Below are 19,746 nucleotides of genomic sequence, written 5' to 3'. Positions count from 1 at the left end.
GTCAGGAGAAGAACTGAAAGAGCCCAGCCCATGAGGACAAAAGAAACTTGATCCAGGTGGGCAGAGAAGGACTTGGTTTCTCCCTCCCAGGTGGAGGGGTCCCCTGGGTCAAAGGTGGTCTATTCCATTCCCCCTTCCCGTCCAGCAAGCCTATAAAAGGCAGGACATTTGGTGTTGGTGCCCTCTGCTGCTGCCTTGCCTGCTCAAAAGAAGGTCAACTTCTGTTGGTTTTCCTGCCTGGCCCTCTCTCCATGCTGCATCCACGCTTTCTAAAGGACTGAATCCACTTACATCCAGGGAAATACAAGGCCATCCAGGCTTGGTTTTGCATATTTTCCTATCCATCCTTGCCCCTTACCCTCCCTGTTGTTGCTATATATATAATTTTGTTAAAAAATTTACCTCTCCTACTTCCAAACCAAGTCCAAACTATTTCTTTTGTAGATTCACCTCCTTCCCTTTTCCCCTACCCCACCCTGTTTTGTTCTTTTCTCCCTTTTCCTTCCCTTTCCTTACTAGGGAAAGAAAGCAGGAGCAGGGGAGGAGTTCTCAACCTATTATCATCTGATCTCTTAAACTCCAGTTAAGGCTCAAGCCAGCACAACAAGACAGTTGGATTCCTCACCCCCTACCAACAGTGGTAGAGAATCATCAATTCCCTGGGACCTGTAGCACACATATGGAAATAAAAACACTCTGAGTGAACAGGACACAGGATTCAAACATGACTTTAATGTTCTGCTAAAACAGTCTTACAGGGCAGTAGACTCCACACATGAAAATCAAAGGCCTGAAACAGCAAGAATTGCACACACTGACATTTCTGTGGGAGAAAGTTCCTGCATTCAACAGTCTCTTTTTTGATGAATAAATGATCCAAATATTGCTTCTCCCAGGGTTCCCAAGCAACACATGTGACACTCTTAAAGGCAGTTACTTTTCAGTCTGCCTGCTGTGAAACCACACATATAAATACTTCATAATACAGCTTATGAAAACTTTTCAAAGGCAATTGTCTTTCTTGTGAGACACCTTTCACTGGGTTTACATAGCTCCTGTTAAAGTGCAAGTGCAGGAATCATCATCTGTGAGAAACTGAAAAGATTAATAGGAGCTGGTGAGAGGCCTCAAGCATAAGCCCTATGAGGAGAGGCTGAGGGAGCTGGGGTTGTTCAGCCTGGAGAAGAGGAGGCTCAGGGGAAACCTTCTTGCTCTCTACAACTACCTGAAGGGAGGTTGGAGCCAGGTGGGGGTTGGTCTCTTCTCCCAGGCAACCAGCACCAGAACAAGAGGACACAGTCTCAAGCTGCACCAGGGGAAGTTTAGGCTCGAGGTGAGGAGAAATTTCTTCCCAGAAAGAGTAATTGGCCATTGGGATGTGCTGCCCAGGGAGGTGGTGGAGTCCCCATCCCTGGAGGTGTTCAAGAGGGGATTGGACGTGGCACTTGGTACCATGGTTAAGTCACGAGGTCTGTGGTGACAGGTTGGAGTTGATGATCTTTGAGGTCTCTTCCAACCTTGGTGATTCTGTGATTCTGAGCAATTCTCATACATAAGTCATTGCAATTTATAATATTATATTTATTATCAAAGTGCAATGAAGCCAACACATGTGGCTAAAGAAGCCTGAAGAAACAACTGTTGCTAGTATTATTATTATTGTACTACGAAAGAGTGATGTATAGCTGCATTCAGCCCCAAATACTTCAGCTTCAGTTTTAGACTGGAAAATATCATGGTCATGCCATGGAATCAAGCCAACAAAAAGCCCCTTCTACCTATTTCTTAAAAGGACCTCTCTTCTCTACAATTATACTGCAGAACTTTGTTAAGTGCAATACCATCAATCATAGAATCATAGAATCAATAAGGTTGGAAAAGACCTCAGAGATCATCAAGTCCAACTTGTCACCTAACACCTCATGACTGACTAAACCATGGCTTCAAGTGCCAAATCCAATCCACTTGAACACCTCCAGGGATGGTGACACCACCACCCTGGGCAGCACATTCCAATGGCAAACAACTCTCTCTGTGAAGAACTTTCTCCTCACCTCCAGCCTAAACCTCCCCTGGCACAGCTTGAGACTGTGTCCTCTTGTTCTGGTGCTGGGTGCCTGGGAGAAGAGACCAACCTCCTCCTGGCTACAACCTCCCTTCAGGGAGTCGGAGACAGCAAGAAGGTCTCCCCTGAGCTTCCTTTTGTCCAGGCTAAACAACCCCAGCTCCCTCAGCCTCTCCTCACAGAGCTGTGCTCAAGGCCTCTCCCCAGCTTTGTTGCCCTTCTCTGGACACATTCAAGTGTCTCAATGTCCTTCTTAAATTGATGGGCCCAGAACTGGACACAGGACTCAAGGTGTGGCCTAAGCAGTGCTAAGTACCGGAGCAGAATGACTTCCCTGCTCCTGCTGGCCACACCATTCAATGATTCAGCCAATCTTCCTTCTAAGGCATACTTCTTAGCCACACAATGCTCAAGCACACTCACAACTGCCAAATTAAGGGTCAAAACCACCTCTTCTTTACTTTTACATGTTAGCAAAAGATCCATCAAAACACCAGCTTTGAAGACAAATCAATATCCTCAGATCCTCCTTCTGGTTATTTAGTTAGAACCACCATGGCAGCAAAAGAGTTTTAATTATATTAGGGTGGGGGGCAAAATTGCATTATTAAGAAAACATCAAGCAGTTCTTTTCTTAAAGCCTATTAAGGCTAATAGACCTTAAGCCTTGGTCTGGCAAGTGTTCAGTCAGACAGGGAAAAACAGTCATGATACTGTCAGCAGTACAGGGCAAGGAGCCCCAGCTGGATTGCATCTACTTTTCTAGCTGGAAGGAAATCTCTGGGGAAAAAGAACTGAGAAATAACCACCTTGTGTTCAAAAACACCTGGTATATCTGAGGAATAAAGCCCCTTTTTTGTTGTATTTTGTTATCCCACCAGGAGGGAATTGGAGAACACAAAAGAGAGAAGGACCTGCTGCTTCCCTGAATACGGTGCTGCTAATAGCAGTTCCCTAGGGCTCCTCCTATTCACCACAGGTCTGTTTCAGAGGCCCAAACTTGTAATAAACACTTGTCTTCAGAAGGTTACCTTGAGCAATGTGCAGGAATTTGACCATGCTAAGATCTGCAAATACTGGGCATCATTGCCTCAGAGTTGCTCTGCAGAACAGCCTTCTGGGGATCATCAGTGGCACTCCACATCATGGCATCTGATCAGCCTCTGAAGCCATTGCTGTGATTAAACTAGCCCACAGCCAGACCAAAGGAAGAACAATGACAATCTCTAGTATACTATTCAGACTAGATACTTTTTAGCCTAAGCAAGTTTTCTTTCTTTCTTCAGTCCTTCATTCCTAGGACTATCCATACAGCTGACAGTTTTCAGTGCATTTATAGAATCATAGAATCATAAAGTGATCTAGATTGGAAGGGACCTCCAAAGGTCACCTAGTCCAAACCCCTCTGCAGTCAGGAGGGGCATACTCAACTAGATCAGGTTGCCCAGAGCCCTGTCGAGCCTCACTTTGAATACCTCCAGAGATGGGGCCTCAACTACCTCCTGGGCAACCTGTTCCAGTGTTCCACTACCCTCATGGTAAATAACTGTTTCCTAACATCCAATCTAGTTTGAAGCCATTGGCCCTTTGTAAACAGTCTCTCTCCATCCTTCTTGTAGGCCCCCTTCAGGTACTGGAAGGTGGCAATTAGGTTTCCTTGGAGCCTTTCTCCAGGTTGAACCACCCCAGCTGCCTCAGCCTGTCTTCATAGCAGAGGTGTTCCAACACCCTGATCATTTTTGTGATGCTCCTCTGGACCTGTTCCATCAGGTCCATGTCCTTCTTGTATTGAGGGCTCCAGATCTGGGTGCAGTACTGCAGGTGAGGTCTTACCAGAGCAAAGTGGCAGAATCACCTCTGGATCTGCTGGCAATGCATCTTTCACCTTCTGGGCTGCAAGTGCACACTGCCTGCTCATGTCCAGCTTCTCATCCATCAGCACCCCCATGTGCTTTTCCACAGGGCTGCTTTCTATCACCTCATCCCCCTGTCTGCATTGATAATGAGGATGGTTCCAGCCTAGCTGCACAACTCCGCATTTGCTCTTGTTGAACCTCATGAGGTTCACCTAGAATCACCACACCAGCTTGTCCAGGTCCCTCTGGATGGCATCCTGTCCCTCTGGCACCACTCAGCTTGGTGTCATCTGCAAACCTGCTGCTGGTGCACTCAGTCCTGCTGTCTGTATCACTGATAAAAATATGAAACAGTATAGGTCCCAGTACGGATGCCTCAGGGACACCACTTGTCACTGCTCTGCATCTGGACTTCAAGCTGTTGAGCACTACCCTTTGGATGTGACCATCCACCCAATTCCTTAATAGTCTGCTCATCACATCCATCTCTCTCCAAGTAGGATGTTGTGGGGGACTGTGTCAATGGCCCTGCAGAAGTTCAGGCAGGCCACATCCATAGGTCACCCCTTGTCCACTGACATAGTCACTTTATCATAGAAAGAAGGACAAGTACTGGAATGTCCATACAGAGACACTTCAGTCATTAATTCCCCCAAGATCTCTTAGTAACTTTGCAAACAAAGGAACAGAAGAAACCTTCCCATGCTGCTCGGCACCAGCTGCTGGGCATCACAGGGTACCTGGGATCCTAGGCATGCAGGGTGGGTGCCAAGGAAGCAGGGAGATGCCCTGGTGCAGAAGAGAGAAATGAGTTCAAGGTGGCATGAAAGTAGTGGCACATTTGCTTGACAGCATCTAGCAGGGACCTTCCCAAAAGAGTTTTGTCACATATATCAACTTCTAACTCAATAATTACCTCCAATGTTAAAATTGACTCATCTGCATCTTAAGCTTGAAGAGGCACCCATTGCCACAGCTCTCTAAACTGGGCAGAGGCAAACAGCCAAAAAAGCATCCAAGCTCACTCTGTTTGGCAGAGGAAGCTGCTTTTGTCATGCATGACCCACGTGAACAACAGCTGGCTTTTCTTGCTGGCTGGTTCTGCACACAGACCAGACTTCCTTCTTCCCATCCAAGCTCAACATTTCTCACTACAGCAAACTTAATTATCTGTTAATCATCACAAAAGTCAGAAACAAACATAAAAGCAGATGTAAATACATATTTAAAAAATAAAACAGCAGGCCATGTCAGGTACCCATTTATCTAAATTAAAATCTATCCATTTCAAGGTAATAAGGAGCACAAACCTACTGATCCTATTAAATACAGCTGAAACACATCTTACAGCAATGGGTTTTGTCATAACAGAAGGTTAATCTAATGATCTCATGCCATATTTAGAATAGAATAGAATAGAGTTAACCAGGTTGGAAAAGACCTTTGAGACCATCGAGTCCAACCTATCACCCAACACCACCTCATCAACTACGCCATGGCACCAAGAGCCTCATCCAGGCTCTTCCTAAACACCTCCAGGGATGGTGACTCTACCACCTCCCTGGGCAGCACATTCCAATGCCCAATCTCTCTTTCTGGGAAGAATTTCTTCCTAACATCCAGCCTAAACCTCCCCTGGCACAGCTTGAGACTGTGTCCTCTTGTTCTGGTGCTGGTTGCCTGGGAGAAGAGACCAACCCCCACCTGGCTACAACCTCCCTTCAGGCAATGAGGTCTCCCCTGAGCCTCCGCTTCTCCAGGCTAAGCAACCCCGGCTCCCTCAGCCTCTCCTCACAGGACTTGTGCTGGGCTCTCCTCGTAGGGCTTTGATGGTTATTAGAAGTAGTCAAATTTTACTCCAGGGGTTGGTTTGTTGTGGTATGGGCTTTGTTTGCTTGGGTTTTGTCATTTGATTGTTCAGGGGGTTTTGTCAGAGTTGGGTTTGTTTGGCCTATTTCTTCAGTGTTCTGCACTTCTTTTCCACATCTCCAACTGAGACACATAAGAAATCTTCATGGCATTTAAAGATCTGCAGCATTTTTTCCTACTGCTAGCTGCAAATAATAGGAAAGCAAGGATTTCAGTACATTTGAGCATTTTTTTCCCTCCTACAGCACTATTTCAAATTGCATTTCTCTTTCAAGCCTCCTAGGCTGTTTGTTACAGCCTTTGAAAATGATCATTTGGATTTGGATTAATTGATGACTCAATTATGTTGATGAGGTTCTCTTCCAAGTGGTGCTGCATAGTTTCCAGTCAGTTGAGAGAGTGTTGGCCATCCACACTGTGGTCAAACCAGGTCATACAAAAGTAATCAAAGCCTTTTTTCAACAATACCCATATAGATGAAATCTTAATAAACTGCTATATCCAACAAAACAGATTCTAAGACTTTCAGGACAAGTTTAGCTGCATAGCCTAAACTAGCTTCTAATAGGGGGGGGAAATCAAAACTAAATAAAAATCAAGCAAACAAACAAACCACATACAACCTGCCCCCTCATCATTATCAGAAACAGAGAGAACAAAGCATCTGGGAAGGATTGGGTTAGAAGGGACTCTCAAAGGTCATCAGCAAGGGCCCTGTAGAGTATGTACACCCTTTTCCCTGTGAAAAGGGAGCCAGAGGCTTTCTGGGACTCATCTCTTCCTTCCTGCATGGTTTGACATCAGCTTGGCCTCAGGTCTCAAGGTCTTAAAAGAGCCCCAGCTATAGCCCCAGAGTGGAGCTGGACCAAGCTTACATCCAGATGTTTGATGGTGGACCAAGCAAACAGGAAAGGAAGACCAAAGACGAGATGTGTCCACTGCCCTGACCCTCCCTTCACTCTTCCTCACCACCTGTAGTATGCAGGAGTCATAGAATAGAATACATAGAATAAACCAGGTTGGAAGAGACCTTCAAGATCATCGCGTCCAACCCATCACCAATCCAACACCGCCCAAGCAACTAACCCACAGCACCAAGCACCCTGTCAAGTCTTCTCCTAAAAACCTCCAGTGATGGCGACTCCACCACCTCCCCAGGCAGCCCATTCCAATGTGCAATCACTCTTTCTGTATAGAACTTTTTTCTAACATCCAGCCTGAACCTCCCCTGGCGCAGCCTGAGACTGTGTCCTCTTGTTCTGGTACTGCTTGCCTGGGAGAAGAGACCAACATCTGTCTGTCTACAACCTCCCTTCAGGTAGTTGTAGAGAGCAATAAGGTCACCCCTGAGTCTCCTCTTCTCCAGGCTAAGCAACCCCAGCTCCCTCAGCCTCTCCTCGTAGGGCTTATGTTCCAAACCCCTCACCAACTTTGTTGCTCTTCTCTGGACTCGTTCCAGCAAGTCAACATCCTTCCTAAACTGAGGGGCCCAGAACTGGACACAGTACTCGAGGTGCGGCCTAACCAGTGCAGTGTACAGGGGCAGAATGACCTCCCTGCTCCTGCTGGCCACACTGTTCCTGATGCAGGCCAGGATGCCATTGGCCCTCTTAGCTGCCTGGGCACACTGCAGGCTCATGTTCAGTCTACCGTCGACCAGCACCCCCAGGTCCCTCTCAGCCTGACTGCTCTCCAGCCACTCTGACCCCAGCCTGTAGCTCTGCATGGGGTTGCTGTGGCCAATGTGCAGAACCCAGCACTTGGATGTGTTAAATCTCATGCCGTTGGACTCTGCCCAACTGCCCAGCCTGTCGAGGTCCCTCTGCAGAGCCTCTCTAACCTCCAGCAGATCAACTCCTGCCCCCAGCTTGGTGTCGTCAGCAAATTTACTGATGATGGACTCGATGCCCTCGTCCAGATCATCAATAAAGATGTTAAAGAGCATGGGGCCCAGTACTGATCCCTGGGGCACACCACTGGTGACTGGCTGCCAGCTGGATGTGGCACCATTCACCACCACTCTCTGGGCTCGGCCCTCCAGCCAGTTCCTAACCCATCGCAGTGTGCTCCCATCCAAGCCATGGGCTGACAGCTTGGCCAGGAGTTTGCTATGGGGAACGGTGTCAAAGGCCTTGCTGAGGTCCAGGTAGACTACATCCACAGGCCTGCCCACATCCACCAGGCGGGTCACCTGATCATAGAAGGAGATCAGGTTGGTCAGGCAGGACCTGCCCTTCCTAAACCCATGCTGGCTGGGCCTGATCCCTTGGCCATCCTCTAAGTGTTGTGCGATTGCACTCAGGATGACCTGCTCCATAATCTTTCCTGGCACTGAGGTCAGGCTGACAGGCCTGTAATTCCCTGGCTCATCCAACCGGCCCTTCTTGTGGATGGGTACCACGTTGGCCAGCTTCCAGTCAGCTGGGATCTCTCCAGTGAGCCAGGACTGATGAAAAATAATGGAGAGTGGTTTGGCCAGCTCATCTGCCAGCTCTCTCAGCACCTTAGGATGGATCCCATCTGGTCCCATGGACTTGTGGGGGTCCAAGCTGCTGAGGAGAGCTCCTATCACTTGCTCATGGAACACAGGGAAACCATGCAGCTCCCTGGCTCCCTCTGCCAGTTCTGCAGGCCAGCTGTCTGGTAGACGTTCTTTCCAGGTAGTAAAAACTGAGGTAAAGAAGGTGTTAAGTACCTCTGCCTTTTCCTCATCCTGTGTTACAACATTTCCTTCCATGTCAACCAAGGAGTGGAGGTTGTCCCTGCCCTTCCTCTTGCTATTAATATATTTATAGAAGGACTTTTTGTTGTCCTTCACATCAGAGGCCAGTTTAAGTTCCAAATATGCTTTTGCCTCCCTAATTTTCCTCCTACATGCCCTAGCAACCTCTTTAAACATTCCATGGGTTGCCTCACCTTTCTTCCAAAGATGATACACCCTCTTTTTTTCCCTTAGTTCAATTAAAAGTTCATTACACAGCCAGGCTGGCCGTCTGCCCCGGCGGCTCCTCTTCCGGCACATTGGCACAGCCTGCTCCTGAGCCTTCATCAGCTCTTTCTTGAAGCAGGTCCAGCCCTCCTGGACCCCTTTATTTTTAAGGGCTTTCTCCCAAGGAACCCTCTGAATTGTTTCCTTGAGCAACCTGAAGTCCGCCCTCCGGAAGTCCAGAGTGGAGGTCTTCTTGCTGGCCCTCTTAGCTTGACTGAATACTGAAAATTCTATTATTTCATGGTCACTGGCCCCTAAACAGCCTCCGACCACCACATCACCCACCAGCCCTTCCCTGTTGGTGAAGAGGAGGTCAAGCATAGCCTTGCCCCTGGTAGGCTCACGCAGCACCTGGGATAAGAAGCTGTCCTCCATGCAGTCTAAGAACCTCCTAGACTGCCTCCTCTCTGCTGTGTTGAGATCCCAGCAGATGTCAGGCAGGTTGAAGTCGCCCATAAGGACAAGGTCAGGAGATCTTGAGACAGCCTTAAGCTGTCTATAGAATGCTTCATCGACATCATCCTCCTGGTTGGGTGGTCTATAACAGACTCCAACCAGGATGTCTGCCCTACCGGTCTTCCCTCTAATTCTTGCCCACAAGCATTCAACCTGATTGTCCCTAATCTCTAGCTCAATGGCATCTAGTGCCTCCCTGATGTACATGGCCACCCCTCCACCCCTTCTTCCTTGTCTATCTCTCCTGAAAAGCCTGTAGCCATCAATTGCAGCACTCCAGTCATGTGAGCTATCCCACCACGTCTCCGTGATGGCAACTACGTCATAACTTTCCTGCTGCAACAAGGCTTCCAGCTCCTCTTGTTTGTTTCCCATGCTTCGTGCATTAGTGTACATGCACCTCAGCTGGGCTGCTGGTTTGGCCTCTGACCCTAGCTTACTGCCCCCAGACTCTTGCCTGAGGGGACTAGTTTCAGCCCCTCCCCCCTTCGAAACTAGTTTAAAGCCCTGTCGATGTCATCATCTGTCTCTAATTTGAATACCAACACCCAGCCTCCAATCCAGAAGACAAAGAGCAGCTTTAGGGTCTCCTTCCAGATGGTGACCTGAATCAAAAGCTACTTGCTGAAGATACTCCTTCACTGGTTTCCTTCTTGTAGAAGGAAAACATTGTGAATACATGCCTGGGCCTAAAGTAGTTCATTTTTATTATCAGAAAGGATAATCTATGTTGCAGTAGCAGTCAAGCAGTAAGTGTTGGAACTTTTCAGTCCCAAAGCATGGAGTTACACACCTACAAACAGACAGAGCTTCCAAGACAACATATTTGACTTTTTTTTCAGCTGCTGGCAACCACATTCATTTCATCTGTTCCAACAGCTTTTCCTAACATTGCAAGTCACTAACCAGACCCTGAGGGGTAAGTCAGCCCTCTGCTAAGCAGGAGCTGTACCTTGTAGGTGGAATGGCAATCACTCAAGCACAAACAGCAACACGTCCAGGTCCTTGCTGTGCTCCGACAGCAGACTCAACAGGGCTCCCACCCCGAAGGGGCTGCAAGTCTTACTGAAGTGCCAAATATCCACCCACATCCTTCAGGGACTAATGCCACTGGTAGAAGGCAGATTCCTCCCCATCCCTCACAGTGCCTGGGTATAGTATGCCCCAGCCAGGCTGGGGGCCACCAAAGTGGTGTGGTGCCTCCCTCCCCAGCCAGCTCTGTCCTGCACCCCAGCAAGGTGAAACAAGCCAATAACAGCAATGAGGTCAGCCACAGCCCAGCCCTTCCCAGACACCAACCCAGACAAGGCAGAGAAACAGTTTTCTCATGGGAGGGAACAGGGCACTCAGAGTGGGTTACAGCCTTGCCTAACATGAGGATACATAAACATGCAGTGTGGCTACAGCAAAGTGCCCACTTACCACCACCTGTTCTCAACCATCGTGTCACAACTCTGGAGAGCCCAGCAAGCAAGACTTTATTCATGTGGCCTTTTGGATTAATCAAGTCTGCTTTTATGCAGGATGCATACCCTAGTTCTGTAAAATGAGAAAAAAGTTACAGGAGCTCCCAGCCACATCAGCAAGGAAGAGAATCCACTGGCTCCCTTACCCAAGAAACCACTGGCTGTTGCCAGACTCTCTCTCCTGGTTTGTTCTTTTTGCAGTGGTTTGATTTATTTTAATCTTCAGTTTAGGAAAGATGTGGAATTGCTGGAAGGTGTCCAGAGAAGGGCAACAAAGCTGGGGAGGGGTTTGGAGCACAGTCCTATGAGGAGAGGCTGAGGGAGCTGGGGTTGCTTAGCCTGGAGAAGAGGAGGCTCAGGGAAGACCTATTGCTGTCTGCAACTCCCTGAAGGGAGGCTGTAGCCAGCTGGGGGCTGGTCTCTTCTCCCAGTCAGTCAGCAACAGAACAAGAGGACATAGTGTCAAGCTGCACCAGGGGAGGTTTAGGCTGCATGTTAGGAAGAAGTTCTTCCCAGCAAGAGAGATTGGCCATTGGAATGTGCTGCCCAGGGAGGTGGTGGAGTCACCATCACTGGAGGAGACTGGATGAGGCACTTGGTGCCATGGTTTAGTTGATTAGATGGTGTTAGGTGATAATTGGTCTTGATGATCTCAGAGGTCTTTTTCAACCTGGTCTATTCTATTCTATTCTATTCTATTCTATTCTAGACTTTAAACATAGGAAAGGGAACCCCCATACCACAGTCCTGACATTCTGCAGTGTATAGAGCCCAGAGGTCTTCTTAGGATTTGCTATACTATATATTATATGACAAAGGTGCTATGATATTGCTGTACAAGCCATATAAAATTAGTATCATCAGCTAGTGATTTGGCTATTTCTCCTCAACCTTGCCAGTTTTACTTGAAGCCATAGATACTCAGGTCTACCGGTTAGAGAGAGTATACAACTGCCTCTAGCTAGATCTGTGTCTCTTTAAGAAAGCCTCTAGGGTGCTTGATGCTATGGTTTAGTTGATTAGATAGTGTTGGGTGATAGGTTGGACTCGATGATCTCAAAGATCTTTTTCAACCTGCTTAATCCTATTCTATTCTATTCTATTCTATTCTATTCTATTCTATTCTATTCTATTCTATTCTATTCTATTCCATTCCATTCCATTCCATTCCATTCCATTCTATTCCATTCCATTCTATTCTATTCTATTCCATTCCATTCCATTCCATTCCATTCCATTCCATTCCATTGCATTCCATTCCATTCTATTCTATTCCATTCCATTCCATTCCATTCTATTCTATTCCATTCCATTCCATTCCATTCCATTCTATTCTATTCCATTCCATTCCATTCCATTCCATTCCATTGTGGTGGTTTGAGCCTTAACTGGGACTTAAAAGCTCAGATGGGGGTAAGGCTGAGAATCCTTCCCTCATTTCCTTCCTCCTCTTCCCTAATAGAGAGAGAAAAGGGAGGGGAGCAAATCCCCCAAGAAATAATTTGGGTTTGGCTTGGAAGCAGAGAGGCAAATAATTTTTCTTTAAACAGTATATATATATTTATATATATATATATTTATATATATATATTTGTGTAACAATGACAGGCAGGGTTCACAAGGGTAAGAAACAAGGATGGATGAGAGAAAAAACAATATGAGATACAGAACCAGTCCTTTGCAAAGTGTGGAAGCAGCAAGAAAGAGAGCAATGGCTGCAATTCTCCTCCCTCTTATACCCCTGCTGGACAAGGCTGGGGGGGGGCGGGGGAAGTGAAACAGACCAAGTCAGTTTCCCAGGGGAGAAAAACTCCTTCCAGGGAGAGCAAAAAACTCTCATGAGCTTTCCCCCCCTGTTTTTTTTCCCAGGATGGGCATAGCCCACCACATCTATTCCATTCCATTCCATTCCATTCCATTCCAGTCTAGTCTAGTCTAGTTTAGTCTATTCTATTCCATTCTATTCTATTCTATTCTATTCTATTCTATTCTATTCTATTCCATTCCATTCCATTAATTTCTATTCTATTCTATTCTATTCTATTCTATTCTATTCTATTCTATTCTATTCTATTCTATTCTATTCTGTTCTGTTCCGTTCCATTCCATTCCATTCCATTCCATTCCATTCCATTAAGTCTAGTCTAGTCTAGTCTAGTTTAGTCTATTCTATTCCATTCTATTCTATTCCATTCTATTCTATTCTATTCCATTCCATTCCATTCCATTCCATTAATTTCTATTCTATTCTATTCTATTCTATTCTATTCTATTCTATTCTATTCTATTCCATTCCATTCCATTCCAGTCTAGTCTAGTTTAATCTATTCTATTCCATTCTATTCTATTCTATTCCATTCCATTCCATTCCATTCCATTCCATTCCATTCCATTCCATTCATTTCTATTCTATTCTATTCTATTCTATTCTATTCTATTCTATTCTATTCTATTCTATTCTATTCTATTCTATTCTGTTCCATTCCATTCCATTCCATTCCATTCCATTCCATTCCATTCCATTCCATTCCATTCCATTCCATTAAGTCTAGTCTAGTCTAGTCTAGTTTAGTCTATTCTATTCCATTCTATTCTATTCCATTCTATTCTATTCTATTCTATTCCATTCCATTCCATTCCATTCCATTCCATTCATTTCTATTCTATTCTATTCTATTCTATTCTATTCTATTCTATTCTATTCTATTCTATTCTATTCTATTCTGTTCCGTTCCGTTCCATTCCATTCCATTCCATTCCATTCCATTCCATTCCATTCCATTAAGTCTAGTCTAGTCTAGTCTAGTTTAGTCTATTCTATTCCATTCTATTCTATTCCATTCTATTCTATTCTATTCCATTCCATTCCATTCCATTCCATTAATTTCTATTCTATTCTATTCTATTCTATTCTATTCTATTCTATTCTATTCTATTCTATTCTATTCTATTCTATTCCATTCCATTCCATTCCATTCCAGTCTAGTCTAGTTTAATCTATTCTATTCCATTCTATTCTATTCTATTCCATTCCATTCCATTCCATTCCATTCCATTCCATTCCATTCATTTCTATTCTATTCTATTCTATTCTATTCTATTCTATTCTATTCTATTCTATTCTATTCTATTCTATTCTATTCCGTTCCATTCCATTCCATTCCATTCCATTCCATTAAGTCTAGTCTAGTCTAGTCTAGTTTAGTCTATTCTATTCCATTCTATTCTATTCCATTCTATTCTATTCCATTCTATTCTATTCCATTCCATTCCATTCCATTCCATTCCATTCCATTCCATTCATTTCTATTCTATTCTATTCTATTCTATTCTATTCTATTCTATTCTATTCTATTCTATTCTATTCTGTTCCGTTCCGTTCCATTCCATTCCATTCCATTCCATTCCATTCCATTCCATTAAGTCTAGTCTAGTCTAGTCTAGTTTAGTCTATTCTATTCCATTCTATTCTATTCTATTCTATTCTATTCTATTCTATTCTATTCTATTCTATTCTATTCTATTCTATTCTATTCTATTCCATTCCATTCCATTCCATTCCATTCCATTCCATTCCATTCCAAATCTTAGGATGAGGGGGAATGTTTGATATATATGACCTAGCTACATCCTAAGGATTGTGAATCAAGGAACAAAGAGATAAAAGGATGCTAGCATGGAATGCCATTATTTAATGGGAATGGGGAAAACTGAAACTGGGGGGAGGAGGGGAAGTGACTATGTAGATGTGGAGACTTGCCTGAATCTGTTCATTGCTCATTTCCAGAAGAGTTAACAGGGAAATAGTCTTCAACTACAAAGAGCAAAGACTCATTTTGAACACTAAGGAAACATAGCTTTTTATAATGACTTCTCAAAGTAGAAAACATAGAAATTATGGGCAAAAATACAAGGAAATATACATGTGTATCAACATGAGGGCGTGCAATGTGAGACCCTACACTGTATTTCTCATTACTTGGCAACAGTATATTGCTTTTAAATTGTTAAAAGCCTTTTTCAACAAATTTCAGCAGCTTCACAGGGTAAAAATAAAAATGCATTTTAGCAAAGAGCTTCAAGGTTTTAATTTGGTTTTCTTCCAGTCTCCTGGGAGAAAAAGTTTCTCATGTGATAATCCATAGTTAAATCCTCCAATTTTGCAGTGTGAGAGTTGGGCTGTAAGCAATCCAGGCAGAAGGATTCAGCATTTCCAACAGAGCACAATGCTGCTCCCATACCTAACAAGCCAGATCATACAGAAGCAATGGCATGTCTTTGAGTTTTCCAGGCCTCTTACCATCTCTGAAGATCAGTACATGAACCATTTGCCTCTGTCCTTTATTCCCACTTCTGACCATGGTATTATGTTAAAGCACAGAAACTACAGAGGCCAGAGGCTACAGCTGCTGAGAATCCACTGAAGGTTTTTGAGCTCTCTGAAAGCAGCTGGTAGTACTGATGTGCCTTCTGTGGATTTAGGCAATTAGATAGTCAGTTTAATGCTTCTTTCCCTTCACCACCACGTTACTATTACATGGTGTCATGTGGAAGCACTGTCAAACAACTTCTTTCAATATTTTGAAATATATAGCAAGCAGCTTGCAAGATTACAAAGAAATACCCTTCTATTAAAAGACAAACTTCATTTTATCAGCATACAACTTAAGGAGAAAAGAGCTGCTGGAATCATTGCTGCTTTGTGTTAGAATTACAATCTAAAGCTAAAAGATGACTTTGCTCAACCCTCTTCTGAAACTGCATACTATTTCCTCACTCAGGAAAAGAAAAGTTATTGTGCTATCTACAAGCATCCCCAGGATAAAGTAGTATCTAAACTTCTCTACAGTGCTAAAGGATTTGGTAATCACAAAGTCATCATAGAATCATAGAAACATAGAATTAATAAGTGCCAAGGAATCAATAAGGACCAAGTGCCACATCCAATCCCCTCTTGAACACCTCCAGGGATGGTGACTCCACCACCTCCCTGGGCAGCACATTCCAACAGCTAACAACTCTCTCTGTGAAGAACTTTCTCCTCACCTCCAGCCTAAACCTCCCCTGGCACAGCTTGAGACTGTGTCCTCTTGTTCTGGTGCAGGGTGCCTGGGAGAAGAGACCAACCCCCACCTGGCTACAACCTCCCTTCAGGGAGTTGGAGACAGCAAGAAGGTCTCCCCTGAGCCTCCTCTTCTCCAAGCTAAGCAACCCCAGCTCCCTCAGCCTCTCCTCACAGGGCTGTGCTCAAGGCCTCTCCCCAGCTTTGTTGCCCTTCTCTGGACATGTTCAAGAGTCTCAATGTCCTTCTTAAACTGAGGGGTCCAGAACTGGACACAGGACTCAAGGTGTGGCCTAACCAGTGCTGAGTACAGGGCACAATGACTTCCCTGCTCCTGCTGGCCACACTATTCTTGATGCAGGCCAGGATGCCATTGGCCTTCTTGACACACTGCTGGCTCATGTTCAGCCAGCTGTCAATCAGTGCATTTTAAAAGACCTTAGAAAGCCAACATAAATAGATTCTGAAGCAGGGTGGGAAATATTCAACAACAGTAAAACACCTCTGGGATTTTGTTTAGAAGGAGTTTTTTAGGCTTATCACTTAAGAATGTTCAGCAGCTTTATCGATGTGAAACTTTGAGGATCACTTTTGGGTGGGTAATCTTGTTAGACAGTTGCTGTCTGCACTGAATTCCTGGGACAACAATAAGTTAGCTTGGTGGGTGGTTTTTTTTTTCCCCAAAAATGATTCTGAATCATCTGCTTACATTTTAAAAAGCCATTTGCTGTCATCTGTGCTGTATGTCAAGTGGCACAGCTACATCAGAATTATGCAAAGGAAATAAGTGGTGAGTGACAGCCTGTTATTTCCCTACCAGAAATGAAAATGAGTACAGAGCGCTGGAGAGCGTAAGACCTTATTTACTAAGCACAGCATCTGCAGCAGGAGACCTGACAGATCCAGAAAGCTTCCTAGGGAAGATAAATTCTTACTTCTGTGTTTGGACAGGTTACTGTGTCCCCTTGTTCTGGTGCTGGTTGCTAGAGGGAAGAGACCAACCCCTTCCTGGCTACAACCACCTTTCAGGTAGTTGTGGAAAGCAATGAGGTCATCCCTGAGCCTCCTCTTCTCCAGGCTAAACAATCCCAGCTCCCTCAGTCTCAAGCTATGCCAGGGGAAGTTTAGGCTGGAGGTGAGGAGAAAATTCTTCACAGAGAGAATTGTTGGCCATTGGAATGTGCTGCCCAGGGAGATGGTGGAGTCCCCATCCCTAGAGGTGTTCAAGAGGGGACTGGATGTGGCACTTGAAGCCATGGTTTATTTCGTCATGAGGTGTTGGGTGATAGGTTGGACTTGATGATCTCTGAGGTCTTTTCCAAAGGTTGGACTTGATGATCTCCAAGGTCTTTTCCAACCTTATAGATGCCATGATATTATGATTCTCTGAAAAGGCCAAATTGTCTGTTAGTCCTGATAAAGAAAGTATTAGAGAACAGTTCTTTAATGCAAACCCAATGCAGAGTTTACTATCAGATAGGGTTATTGAATCACACCTGCCTAACAAAACACAGGGAAAGACTTTCAGTCTTTGAGATGATCACATGAGGACTAGAATAAGGACAAATGACATGGTGAAAAGAAGGACAGGGAAAGACATTGGGAAGTATGCAGCTTTTGTTAAAAAGCATCAGTCTCCAAAAGAGAGAGAGAGATGGGCTTGCATACTGTCTGAATTTTGCCATCTCTCCAAACTGTGATTAACCACAGGCTTGTGCTGTTTTGTGTTGTGCAGAACCCCTTCTGCAGAGGAAGAACACATCAATGCATCGACTTTGCTCTTCCAACAGAAGCTTCCAAGACCAGTTATCCCTCAAAGCTGTCCCGGTGAGTACACAGCAAAAAAAAGCACAGATCCTGCTGTTGGCCCCTGTCATAGCTTGAAAATGATGTTTTCTTCTGTCTTTTCCAGACACATATTTGAAAAGATTGATTGTTTTGTCACTGTCCAGGAGTAAACAGAGCAGCTTCTTCCAGCAGGATAAAAGCTTTCACAGTTGTTATACAATAAAAAAACCCACATTTGATAAAATTCATGAGGAACTAAGACATAAAGTGCCCACATTACCCTAGAAGTCAGGCAGTACAGGAATTATTCCACAAAAATGCTTGTTAACTAGAAAACGGGGGACTTCCACAGGGAAGTCATTGTGCCCCTGTACTCAGCACTGGTTAGGCCACACCTTGAGTCCTGTGTCCAGTTCTGGGGCCCTCAATTTAAGAAGGACATTGAGACACTTGAACGTGTCCAGAGAAGGGCAACAAAACTGAGGAGGGATTTGGAGCACAGCCCTGGGAGGAGAGGCTGAGGGAGCTGGGGTTGCTTAGCCTGGAGAAGAGGAGGCTCAGGGGAGACCTTCTTGCTGTCTACAACTCCCTGAAGGGAGGTTATAGCCAGGTGGGGGTTGGTCTCTTCTCCCAGGCACCCAGCACCAGAACAAGAGGACACAGTCTCATGCTGTGCCAGGGGAGGTTTAGGCTGGAGGTGAGGAGAAAGTTCTTCCCAGAAAGAGAGATTGGCCATTGGGATGTGCTGCCCGGGGAGGTGGTGGAGTCACCCTCCCTGGAGGTATTCAAGAGGGGACTGGACATGGCACTTGGTGCCATGGTTTAATTAGTCATGAGGTCTTGGGTGACAGGTTGGACTTGATGATCTTTGAGGTCTTTTCCAACCTTATTGATTCTATGATTCTATTCTAAATCCTTTTTTTTTCCCTTTTTTTTCTCTTTTTTTTCAAGTTGAACTCCTCCTTGGAATAGAATTTTAAAGGTAGGTTGTATCAGTTTGTGGCTGACGACTGTGCACACTGTGTTTTCAGAGGGGTGGCAAAAATCACGTGGCCCCAAAGCATAAGGATGAGTGGGAAGTGAGAGAAACAAGGCTGTGCTTCATTACCTTTAAAAGGAAGTAAAGCTGCCTCTCAACCTCCTTGCTTTGTGATTCCAACAGGTTACAAACTGTTACTTGAAAGGGGAAACAGAAGCAAAGCCGTTTTGCATTTTCACCGTGCTGTACAAATTCAGTTGCTAACCACGAAAGCAAGCCAGTCCTGCACGTATGAAACTAGCTGTACAAATTACAGGGATGGGTGAACAGCCACCTTGATTCACTGCCAATCCAAAGAAAAACCTGAAATAAAAACAAACAAGCAACCCCCTTGCTTTTCTAAACCAGAGCTAAACCAAGAGTTTCAAATATCTTTTCTTACTGCGGAAGATTTCCGGAACACTTCCAGTTGAACAGAACATTTCAGGTTGTTAGGTACAAACTAAAGTAAGGATAGGTGCCAAAGAGTGGGGATAGGAAGTGAGTGGCCCACTCATGATGTCACAGAAGACTGTTAAAGACTGGAAGGGACCTCAAATGCTCTTTAACATCTTTATTGATGATCTGGATGAGGGCATCGAGTCCATCAGCAGTAAATTTGCTGACAACACCAAGCTGGGGGCAGGAGTTGATCTGCTGGAGGGTAGAGAGGCTCTGCAGAGGGACCTCGACAGGCTGGACAGATGGGCAGAGTCCAACGGCATGAGATTGAACACATCCAAGTGCCAGGTTCTGCACATTGGCCACAACAACCCCAGGCAGTGCTACAGGCTGGGGTCAGAGTGGCTGAGAGCAGCCAGGCAGAGAGGGACCTGGGGGTGCTGGTAGATGGTAAGCTGACCATGAGCCTGCAGTGTGCCCAGGCAGCCAGGAGGGCCAATGGCATCCTGGACTGCATCAGGAACAGTGTGGCCAGCAGGAGCAGGGAGGTCATTCTGCCCCTGTACACTGCACTGGTTAGGCCGCACCTTGAGTCCTGTGTCCAGTTCTGGGCCCCTCAGTTTAGGAAGGAGGTTGACTTGCTAGAGCTTGTCCAGAGAAGGGCAACAAGGTTGGTGAGGGGCTTGGAGCACAAGCCCTATGAGGAGAGGCTGAGGGAGCTGGGGTTGCTTAGCCTGGAGAAGAGGAGACGCAGGGGTGACCTTCTTGCTGTCTA

At 45.3% G+C, this 19,746-nt stretch overlaps 1 protein-coding gene across 1 annotated transcript in view; it reads left to right on the top strand.

Moving 5' to 3' along the window:
• Positions 1-19,746, top strand: part of HTR1F (5-hydroxytryptamine receptor 1F) — a 168,484-nt gene that overhangs the window by 135,154 nt on the left and 13,584 nt on the right. The window contains exon 3 of the mRNA XM_054166060.1: positions 17,499-17,590. The gene's annotated coding sequence lies outside the window, so the exon portion shown is untranslated. The remainder of the gene's footprint in view (positions 1-17,498; positions 17,591-19,746) is intronic.

This window comes from Dryobates pubescens, chromosome 12 (genome assembly GCF_014839835.1).
Source record: "Dryobates pubescens isolate bDryPub1 chromosome 12, bDryPub1.pri, whole genome shotgun sequence".
Taxonomy (NCBI): Eukaryota; Metazoa; Chordata; class Aves; order Piciformes; family Picidae; genus Dryobates; species Dryobates pubescens.
This window is presented reverse-complemented; position numbering and strand designations above follow the sequence as displayed.